The sequence below is a fragment of the Malus domestica genome, chromosome 12 (genome assembly GCF_042453785.1).
Source record: "Malus domestica chromosome 12, GDT2T_hap1".
Classification (NCBI taxonomy): domain Eukaryota; kingdom Viridiplantae; phylum Streptophyta; class Magnoliopsida; order Rosales; family Rosaceae; genus Malus; species Malus domestica.
In genome coordinates this window covers 10,912,446-10,924,751 of record NC_091672.1, presented here as the reverse complement: position 1 = coordinate 10,924,751, position 12,306 = coordinate 10,912,446, and the positions used below count along the sequence as shown (strand labels likewise).

Sequence of the window (12,306 nt, the reverse complement as noted above, 5' to 3'; positions counted from 1 at the left end):
TACATCTTATTAATTTTTATCTATTTTTTTTAATTTATTCAATTCGATAGTTGAAAATTAAAAGAAATACATAAGAGATAAAAATGGGTTGCAGGTAGCTTCACCCTTTCGAAATGTTGTATTTACGTGCTATATTGACAAAGCCTAGCTTTTATATTTATAGTTGACTTTTTTCACAAATGTAATTTGCTCATAGTTAAGGGTCCAACACTTAAATTCATAATTTCATTCTTTATCTCTTAATCAAATAAAAATATTTCATGTCCTCATAGTCATATCCAATCACACCAAGGTGCATGGGATGATTGTTTTTCGCTGTTACTATAAAGTGTCATATGCTATAATGTAATTAATTAAATCATAATGATATCAAGGTTGGAAACCTATAATATTTTTTGAGAGTTACTAGACCCACCACATTGTCTTATTTTCCCACTCACGTTATAATCCCACCCACCTTAAAAAGTTAAAAAAATTAAAATGCTATTTCCCCACCCATTATTATTCTCAAAATAACCTTTAATATATACATACATATGGAATTAAAAAAATGTCTCTTAAAAAATATAAACAAATAATATGTAAATGAAAACTAAGGTCTACAAATTAAAATGGAAACGACAGAGATATCCAAATTCAAAAGAATTAGACAACGCCAAATTCAAAAATACGATGGAAAAATTCAAATGACCCACACACAAATTATTCTTCTACCTTTTCAATGGAAACATAATCTTCTACCTCTTCCTTAGAAGCGTCATCTTCCACCTCTTCAATGAAAAAGTCATCATCTAAGTCCATTGATATTTTTTTACTTTCTTTGAATGAAAGAAGATGAAAATATGAGTTAGGGTCTAAGGTAGACAAATCGTCTCCCACGCCCAACCTTTTTTTTTTTTTTAAATTAAGCAAAACAAGATAATTAGGGTGCGTTTGTTGCACCAGACTGTCTCGGATTGGACTAGCTTCAAGGATTAAGCTGGATTGGCTTAAACTAGACTAAGCTGGACTGACTTAGTGAAGCGTTTGATGCAGTGTCAGACTAAGAAGCAGAACTATAATATTATATTATTTAATATATATTTATTAATATTCTATTTTTAATTTAATATATCAATTAATATTTTTTTATTACTTTATCTTTTTTCCCTATTTTTCTAGAACCGTTTCCCCTTTCTCTTCATTCTTTTTTCTCTCCGCCTCTCCCTCCCCATTCCCCTTTTCTCCCATTTTCGTCCCTCTTTTTTTTTTTTTTTTTTTTTTTTTAATTGCAAATCTTCTGCCTCTTCACTTCATCTTCTTCGCCTCCTACCTCCGCACTTCACCTCTCCCTCTTGCCTCTTCACTTGCTCTCACAAAATCACTTGCAAATCTTAAAATCAAAACAGAGGGCAAGAAAGAGATTAAAGGTGGTGGGCTACATATGTGATTGGCTCAAAGGTGATTGAAACAACCATGATCATACCACTTAGACCCGGCAGTTTCTAACACGACATGGTGACACAACACGAAAACGACACAAAAATAACGGGTTTCGGGTCAACACGATAACTTATCGGGTCATTATTAGGTGATCTGTTAAGAACCCGTTAATAACGGGTTCTTAACAGGTATACACGTGGGTAACCTGTTTCGACCTGTTAAGAAAAAATTTATTTTGATAATTTTAAAGTTTAATTACTAAAAGATTTATCATAAAATACAATAGCCATATTAATATTGTGACAGCTCGTCCCGAGAAACAACTATCGTTGATGTGAAAAGACTAAAATACCCTTGGGCGTTGAGATGTGTTGTGTGTGACATGCTATTGGAAGTGGACTAATATGTTAAATTCCTAAGTTTTTGGGACCAATTGGAACTAAAGGAAATTAGTGGTGATTGGTTGGTTGTTTGTAAACCACACACACACAAAAGTACCACTTTCTCTCTCTTACCCTTCTGTACTTGATAAGAGCATATTTATGCGACTGAGTTAGCTTGTTCTCATGCATTTATGTTGTTATTTCTTAGTTAATTATGTATTTTAAGCTATTTTCGTGTGTTTGTAGGTCCATAGGCCTTATAAATCAATAAGATGCATTTTGGTGCATTTTGGAGCAGTTTTGGGCTTGGAATGAATAGCACATGCATGGAGCAAGGTGGATGGACGAAATTGAAGACTAAAGAGGCTAGGAATGTGTTAAAGTGAAAGAAAAATTAATATAAAAAGGACAAAGAGCTCAGCCACAAAGGGGTGTCACTTCACCATTCACCTTTCCATCAGTGCCGTGCACCACCATTGCACTCCCTTTGGATTCCTATGCCGTGCATCATCATCCATGTTCCCTCCATTGACTCATTTGTTGCATCATTCCACTTCATTTCCTTTGTCTACCATGTGCACAATATCCTTTCACCTCCTTGCACTCACTGATTCACCACTTACTCACCTTTCCACCCATGCCATGCATAATCACCCTTGTCCCCTTCATTATTTCAGATTTCATGCATCATTACATTGAATCATTGCACTCAATTGCTACACCATTCCTTGTTCCCTCCATCATTTCAGATGCATGCATCATTACTTTGAATCATTGCACTTAATTGCTACACCATTCATTGTTCCCTCAATCATTTCAGATTTCATGCATCATTGCACTCAATTGCTACACCACTCCATGTTCCCCTCAATTGCCATGCACTTCCTCTATAAAAGGAAGTGCGTGTAACATAAATTGAGTCATACTTGGTTAGATCATTCACTCCCATTTCAACACAACCTTCATCCAAACACATCCATTCATCTTCACATCCATTCCTCCATACAAACAAACCTTCAAACAGTCACCAACACCTTGTGCCGTAGCAAAGGAAGGGAAGGAAAGTGCTTGGATGTGCTTGCTGTCCAACTTGGATCATTGGAGCGTTAACGTGTTTTCTTTCTTTTCTTTCTAATGTTTAAATTCATTTCCTTTCGTTTTGTTGTAAATATGAGTGGCTAAACCCTCTTGGCTACGGGTGATTTCAAAGCCATGATTATGTGTGCAATATAATTTGATAAATTCCAGTTATGAACTCTTGAATCGTGAATGCAATTGGCTTAACTATTTGATTGATAACTTATTTGTATTTGTTAATTAAGGGTCGACACTTAATTGGCATGCATAAATCCGTTGCTAGAATATAAGGAAGTTTCACATAATCGTTACAAACTTATATTCACATGTAGTGAAGGTCGCTTATAAACGATTGCGTTAAGTTCAATTCCTAGCATGAGTGACATGATGTCATAGTTGCAAGTGCTTTGTCAATACTTATGATTTTCATTAAACGTAATGATCTTTGATTGTATCTCTATTATGATGTCATGGAGGGAACTTTAGAAGAATGTTTTGGGTTGTCGAATGATGTCATCCAATCCAATAAAACAAGAAAAATATGAGAATTAACTAGTGATGTCATGGTTAATTTGGAGCATTGTCGTTCATAATTCAATGAAGTAGTAACTGGAAATCGAATTATTTGCATACATGTCATGTGTGGAGAAAAAACCTCTAGCTATCCCATCCATCATCTTATTTCTCAAATTTGTTTTACAATCTGTCTAGTTTTTCATACTTGTTTGTTTGTTTCAACTTCGTCCAAAACTCAATCCCCCTTTACTTTAGTGTGTCTAATTAGTTAGAATCTGTTTTAATTTGTGTTTTTAAATTTTGATTCAAGTAAAATTCAATTTTCATCCAAAGTCATTCCTAGTGTCTAGTTTAAGTTTATTTACTTGTTTTAACCTGTTTTGAGTATTTTAAGTTTGCTTTGAGTCTTGTGAGTCTTGTTAAGTGTTTTTAAGTTTAATTTTATGTTTTTGAGTCAGTTTAGAGGTTATTAGCAAGTCCTCCTAATCCTCAGTCCAGAACGATCCATACTTATACTTATACTACAGTTGTCAAAAGAGGGTTAAATTTGTGTGTTAAGTTAATTTTCGCATCAGTAATCTCTCTCTCTCTTCTCTCTTGTGCGGATGAGACCCAAAACCCTTGTAAACGTGATGGATCGAAGTGGAAAAGGGAACCATTGTGTTCATGAAGCTTAAATGAGTTGAATGGTACCATTTTCAGGTAAGAACTCCTTTGAAAACTCGTGAAATCTGAACCCTGATTTGAGGTACTATTCATGCTCACATAAAATGTTGATTTTTAGGGAATTTTAAGGACATAGGAAGCTTTAGAAGGTCCTAAGGAAGTTAGGAGTGGTTCGTTGGATGAAATTGGACTTCGGGATCGTGAGTTTCAAGCTTGGCCGGATTTTGTGGAATTTCTCCGGTGAGATTCCTTGACCTTTAGAGCTTCAAATTGGTAAGGAGATGTTCTTCAAGTTGTAAGCTTCATTTTGGTGCAAATTTCGTAGGAAATGGATGAAAAATGAGTGAGATATAGCAATTTGAAAAATTCCCAGTTTTCTGGCGACGGCGACGGTTGTCGGAGTTTGAGGTTGAAGACGATAGAATATTCTGTCAATTATGACGAAATATTCTGACGCCGTCAGTTAAGTTTAACGGAATTTGTTAGGATTTAACGCAATATTCCCTAACTGTCGTTACTGTTTCCGTTAGGGCTTCCTGCGCGTGGCCGCGCGTCTTACCGTGCACTTGGCGGCGCATGAGTGGATGAAAAATTATTTTAAAAATATAGGGACGATCCTGAGATTGTTTAGGTCACTGTGGTATATTCATATACCTAATTTGAGCTATGTATGAGAAGTTATTGCATAGTTTAGTATATGTGCTTAAATAACGTTATTTCAGTACTTCTCCTATAGGCGAGACCTATCTGGAGGACGAGTGTAGCTCGGCTAGGCATGGGGGTTACGACCCAGCTGCATATATGTGAGTGGGCAGTTATTTTCAGTATATATATATATATATATATATATATATACACACACACACACACACACACTTGACGTTTTTCCCAGAAAACGTATTTAAAGGAAATGTGATTTAAATGCCATGTCATATATGCCTCATCTTTTAGTATATGCATTATCATAATTATGCATACTGTTGTATGGTGCTGTGGAGGCCCAGGTAAGCTACAGGTGAGTACATTATGCTGATAATGGTTATGAGATATGATGATGAGGATGTTGAGATGTATTTTAGAGCTCATAATCTGCACCCCGGTGTTAGTGCTTCCGCCCAGAGTTAGGGGCATAGTCATTCACGTGATGTTCACCTCCCGTATCACACGCTTATCTTGGATCCAAGTTAGGTGCACAGTCCTGTCAAATAGACCACTATAGGTGGTTCCGACTCGTAGGTGACCTGCAATTTATCGCACAGTTTTCACGTGATTGTAGCATTAGAGCGTACTATTATTTTACACCCAGTCTTGTCGGTCAGACACGTGATGTGGTTCCGACTCGTGTGTAGTTATGTATATACATGATGAGGTATAATGAAATATGTGACGTATATACATGATGATTTATATGATGAGATATGAGATTGATGTTGTGATTGAGATGAGCTCTAGATTCTGCCGTATAGATCACGTCAGGTGACTTTGGCTAGCAGATGGTTATTGTGAATTGCATCACTTGGATTACTTTTGGTATTTTTATGTTATTGGGCATGGCATACGCATGGCATATATTTATACAAATATGAATCTTGATTTATTGAGCATGATTTGAGATATATACATATTTATGTATTCTATTTTTTTGGGAAAGTATCTATATACTTGTTTTACGGTGAGGGGTTAGTATATTTAAAGGAAAATAAGGTTTTCGTGTAATTGTGTTTTACTGACCCACTCAACTTTGTTTTTCGCCCCTCCAGGTCTTAGGTAGCTGAATTTGGTGGCCACGAGTAATCTAATGGTGTTATGACAGAATCCAAAAAAGTAGGATTCACCTTCGGGTGTTGTATCTTAGTAATTGTCCTATTTGACTGCAACTAGACTTTCTTATTGCTCTGAAAGTGTATTTATACACTTAGACTCTCACTAGCATCCTATCTTAACTAAGATTGCTAGTTGCTTGGTTTTAAATTGTTCGTAATTCCTTACTCTTTATCGCTTTCGCTTTGAGCACAAGGCTATGTCACGTTCACGTGACGGTCAACACGTCTCAACTTCGGTCGGGGTGTGTCAGTTTGGGTAATTGTCACATCCCGGCCCGGGTTCACCATATCCTGGGCCCGTTCCACTACCGTAGCACGATATTGTCCGCTTTGAGCTTACCATTCCCTCATGATTTTGTTTTTGGGAACTCATGAGCAACTTCCCAGTAGTGCTCTGGCCTCATTCTCGCTTAACTTCGGAGTTCCTACGGAATCCGAAGTCAGTGAGCTCCCAAAAGGCCTCGTGCTAGGTAGGGATAAGAATATACATTTAAGGATCACTTCCCTGGGCAATGTGGGATGTTACAATCCACCCACCTTAAGGGCCCGACGTCCTCGTTGACACACTTTCGGCCAGGGATTGGCTCTGATACCATTTGTCATATCCTGGCTTGGGTCCACCACATCCCGGGCCCGTTCCACCATTGTAGCACGATATTGTTCGCTTTGGGCTTACCATTCCTCACAGTTTTGTTTTTGGGAACTCACGAGAAACTTCCCAGTGGGTCACCCATTTTGGGAGTGCTCTGGCCTCATTCTCGCTTAACTTTGGAGTTCTTACGGAACCCAAAGCCAGTGAGCTCCCAAAAGGCATCGTGCTAGGTAGGGATGAGAATATACATTTAAGGATCACTCCCCTGGACGATGTGGGATGTTACAAATATATACAATATATTCCATATTAAATATATAGTTTTGTATTATTATTCTATATAAGTTTAAAAAAAAAGTTTTAGTCATTATTTATTTTTATTATGAGAGTTCCTTATTATCATTACTAGGATAAATTTTACTTAACATGTTGTCCAAAATTAAAATAAACTAATATAGTATTTGTATAGGCAAGAACTAAGAAGACATACATACAAGTATGAAAAATGTGAAAGAATATATAAACACTCGTGATTCATCATTATTCCCCCACGAGTAGATAATGGTTACACTTACATTATTGTTTAGATTTTTAAAATCCTCCAAACCTTCATGAATAATGTTTTTTATTTGAGGGCAAAATTAATAAAAATTATTGTAAAAGTGTAAAAAATGTAAAAAAATATATACAATCACTCATAGTGACAAACTTTACAACTTTCATGAAGGGGTCAGCTTCGAAATCCAACACTATAATTCATAAACCTTAAATTTATATTTAACCGTCGATTGCCATTTACGCTTTAATCTTCTTATTAAATTTCATTTTTAAAATTTTCTTTTTTGAAAACATGATCATATGGCGGATGTAAGAAGATGAACGGTTCAGATCTTTGATATCATGTTTCGATATTTACAGTTAACTGAAATATGAGTTGATGTCATATAGTTTGTAGAAACTTTATAAACATTAAGCAATATTTTCACTCACTCTGAATATAATATCAACGATCCAAACTGTTCATCTTCCTACATCCTTTAATAGATCAAGTTTTCAAAAATGAAAATATGAAAAATCAAAATTTGATGAGAACAATGAAGCATAAATGTAAACATCAATCAATGGTTAAATTTTGATCTATGATTTATATGATTATAGTGGCGAATTTTGAAGTTAAGCTCTTCATGAAAGTTGTAAAGCTTGTCATTACGAGCGTTTATATATTTTTTCTATATTTTTTTACACTTCTACATTAATTAAAAAACTATTAAAGACTCTAGGTAAGTGAAAATATACTTAAAAAGAAAAATGCGTTTTTATGTTTTGGATGTGACAATATGGTATGTATATACTTATTTAGTATTATGTTTTTCATTTGATTATTTATTGGTTTAAAATATATTTTCCTTAACGGGTAACGGGTCGGGTTATATTACCTATTAATATTATCGGGTCGGGTCATTTTACCAGTTTATTTTAACGGGTGTTACACGACATGACCCGTTAAGATATTGGGTATGACATGAAAACGACACGAATACGGAAAACACGACACGAATGCCAGGTCTAATCCCACTGCATTTTTTTTTTATTTTGGATTTCCTGGGTTTTTTGGGTTTCTGAGTTTTTTAAGTTCGAATTTTGGGATTTTCTGGGTTATCTGGATTCGAATTTTGGGAGTTGGTTTTGGTTTTGAATAGGGAACCGCTGCAAATTTTTTGCATTTTTTTTTTAATTTTGCGGGATTTGGGTTTGAAAAGGGTTATGGGACATGAGATAGAAGCAGATGGAAGGAACGAAGCAGGGAGGGGTGAGGCGAGCAAATTTGGCTTAGCAGTCCGGCCAATTTGGGGGGGCCTCGCTAAGACCCTTCAACGAAGCTTTTAGTCCGACTTAGTCTAGGTGAGTCTCATTAAACGTAGTCCTGGCGTGAAACAAACACGGGACTAAGCCAAGGTGTAATCTAGTCTAGTCCAAGGAAGTTTAGTGAAGCCAAACAAACGGCCCCTTAATGTCCTCATCAGTCTTTTTGCAAATGGACAAATTTGTAATTAAAAAACTTCATTAAAAGGTAGGTGGGAAGATAAGATATTGGGGTGGGAATAACATCACTCTATTTTTTTATGCTAAATAAATTGATACTTATGATCATCGTAGTTTTTATATATAAGCTCAATCTGTCATAATTTTATTGGACATTTTCGCACTCTAAAAAAAAAAAAAAAAAAAAAACCCCTCAAAAGTCAAAACAAAACTCAATACTCAAAACTGAAATACTATAATTACAATAACCATTAAAGCAAAATTTGACATTAAGAGTGCGAATTATTAGACCATAAATTAATGGAGAGAGAAGGAGCCGATGAAAAGGTCAAGTCACCATGTCTGTCCCTGGTTGTGTTTTAAATTTTTTATCCCTGTAGAACAGTAGAAGGCAAAATATAAAATCATAGTGGTGGGCAGCGACTTTGCATATATACGAATCAACCCAGAAAAATATGAAGACTTTGGAAATCCAAATCCGTTTTCCCGGTACGGTCTAATTTCACATGCATATCAAATCAGTTTTTCCAATTTCAGAAATCCAAATCCATCCAGAAACAATCAAACAAACCCCCATTTTGACAAACCCTAAAAACTAACCCGAAAAAATAGAAATAAAACCTTGGATTTTGAATACAAATCTTAATTCGAAAGTAATTCAAAACAAAACCCTAGATTTTGAAACAAATACCTCGATTTTGGGGCTTCAGAGTCGCTCGATCGAGAAGGAGAGAAAATCTCGATCGAGCGACTTAGAGAGAGATATGGTAGGCTATAAGAGACTGAAACCCTAAGTTAGATGGGACAGTTGAGATTAAATCTCAAGCAATCCAACAGTCCACATAATTCCTAAACCCTAATTTAAAATTAAAGTACAATATGTTTCGTTTAGGTTAGGGATTACCAAATGAATGCATATGTTAGACGAAGCACGTATTGAGCTGTTTGGAATCGGTTCGGTTTTAAGTTGGGACTTTTTTTGGTTAAGTTTCCATAGTGAATTGATAAGGTTTGAGATTTTCGGTATTTATTTCCACCCTTGATTGTGAAAATTTAAGTGCCACCTATCTTGCAACTAATCCAATCCATCATGCTCACGTCACATCGAACTTGATTAGGGGTGGGCAAACGGGTACAGGAACCGCGGGTCGGGGCGGGTAATAGAGGTTCGGGGCGGGTACGGGCCGGTTCCTAATTTTGTAAAACAGAAACGGGGCGGGGCGGGGCGGGCCGTCGACATTTTCAGTTCGGGCCGATTCCAAAAGTATAGAGAAACGGGTACCCAAACCGGCCTGTTTGTAATTAGAATGGACAGACGAGATTGAAGATCATCTCTCTGCCCAATCTTAACCGTTCGTTTTAGGTTTCCTCATTTCGAATTCAACTCTGTCTCTCACTCTCTCTCGCCGTCCGTCTGTGAATCGTCCCCTCCCCTCCACCACCCCGACATCAGGACGGTCCTGGCGACCACCACGACAGCCCAGCAACTTCAACGGCATCCCAGACTTACAGAACCCAGTCACCCCACCGCACCACCCATCTTCTCGATTTGTCACCTCTCTCAATCAACCTTTGTGTATATAATTGATCTGTATTTCGAGTGCTCTGGTTTATTTCGGGTTTTAAATTCCTAAATATTATGTGGGTCGAGTTTGATTTAGTTGTTTTTCTGCATTTCGAGTTCTCTGATTTTGAATCACCTGTTGTGTTTTTAGGTCAATTTTATGTGATTAGTGCCAGCATTTTTTAAGGATCTGAATCTGGTACTCAGTCTCCGTCTCACAGGTAAAAACTAAAAACCAAACCCCCATTTTCTTCTCTGCTTTATCAAATTTTGTTTTAAAATCAATTGAATCTTGGCATTACTTCATCTGTTTTTTAAGCATGACTTCATCTTGCCCTTTGGGTGTGAGATAGGCTGCGTGAGTCTATCTGTGTAGTAAGTGACCAATCTACAACATTCATAAATTACACTATGTTATACTAGACATTGGCAGGGTTTCCTTTGTCCCTGGTTATTTGCAGGAAGGTACTTTCCATAATCATAACATGCATTTACTTTAAGGTTGCAGGAAGGTCCTTATATTATTCATGAGCACTAGTCACGACTCTTCTTTATGGTTTTACCCTAAGGTTGCTTGACAGTGATGCTTTTATTTCCTTGGATGAATAACAGCGAAGGCTTCTTCGTATAGTGCATTTGTTAATTTCTAGCCAATTCATCAAATAGCAGATTATTCATAGTTCATTTTAGTTTCGCTCCAGATTGTATGGCGTCAACTTGAAAAACTGCTGTGTTTTTTGAGAAGCTTACAATTTACTGTGTTATCTTGCGTAAGATTTACAACCAGAATGTTGTAAAGTGTCTCTGTCAAGTTGGTATTAGTGTAAAACTACCTCAGATGCTTTCATTGATAAGGGAATATTACACCGTTAAACGATCTGCACACAGGGCCTTCAGGCTTGGTTTAATATAGAAGCCTGGCCTTGAGCATCATCTGCATTCTTCATAATCTCTTAATTATGTGTATATTAACTATAATAATAATAATAAGCTTAATACTTATTAGCACCCTAGCCATGTCCCCATCTGCTAGGATACCCTCCTTCCTCCAACTTCTGGATCATTCATGTTATATACATATAGGATACCCGTGCTGCTTTCTCACCTCAAGCAACTCAGGATTTAATTTATTGCAGAAATCTGTTTATAGTTGCTGGATGTGTCGCATGAGTTCATTGCATAGGTGTTGACCCAACTACCATTGCAACAAATTTTGTTAGCATCCTTTTGTTTCTGTCATGCATAGCATCTTGCTTAGGCTTTTATCTTTATTCTACTGAGTAGAATCTTAAATAGCATTTCATTTTCGTAGCTGACAGTGACCACTCTCTGAAATAGCATTTCAATGATTCAATTTCAATGAGGATAATATGATGTTGGACGTTAAAATTGTCATGTTTATATTCTATTTTTGCGTACAGATTCAATGAGGATTGTTGTTGGAACTTGGGCGTTGGATGTGGTTTTGAATGTTAATTTGAAATTTATTGCGGATGTCATGTTTATGTTGTTTTGGATTATTTGATTCTTGGAATTTGGATGCCTTGGACTTTCGAATATTTTGTATGTTGATTTGATTTTTAGATGTTGGACAATGTAATATTGTTATTTTGGATGTATTGTTAATTTATGAACTTGGATGTTGGACTTTGTATTTAGATTGGATGTGAATAATGGTGAATTTGTGCAAAATCAGCATAAATGCAGTCTGTGACTCCGTGAAGTTGCAATATGTGCAAATCTGTGCAGTTTGCAATCTGTACAAATTTGATTATTATTTTTTTTTTCAAAAAAAAGGGGACCCGTGGACCCGGTTTGAACTGGCCCGTTTCAACCGGGCCGGGTAAGGTCCGGTTCCTATATTAGAAAATGCAATCCCTGGCTCGGCCCGGCCCGTTTCCTTTAAACCTAGGTCCGGTCCGGTCCCTTCAAAATTGGGCCCGGCCCGGCCTGTGCCCAACCCTAAACTTGATTATCATTTTGTCTGTGAAAAACTTGCTAATGGTGTCATCATGTTTGTTATATTCCATGTGTTGATCAACCGGCTGATCTTCTCATCAAAGCTCTTTATCAACATCGTCATGAACTCCTCTGCTCCAAACTTGTATGACCAGACTCCTCCAATTTGCAAGGGTGTTAGAATAGACTTAATAATCCGGAATCCTCTTCGTAATTGTAGCATGTATTATAGGTTGTAATTTCCAATTGTAATTAGTATAA

The 12,306-nt window shown here is 36.5% G+C and overlaps 1 long non-coding RNA gene across 1 annotated transcript; it reads left to right on the top strand.

Annotated features, from left to right (window-relative positions):
- Positions 1 to 9,910: 9,910 nt before the first annotated feature.
- LOC114820216 (uncharacterized) lies at positions 9,911 to 11,720 on the top strand. The gene is made up of 3 exons (XR_003767679.2): positions 9,911 to 10,098; positions 10,238 to 10,307; positions 11,508 to 11,720. It is a non-coding gene; the product is annotated as an uncharacterized lncRNA (long non-coding RNA).
- The last annotated feature ends 586 nt before the right edge of the window (positions 11,721 to 12,306 follow it).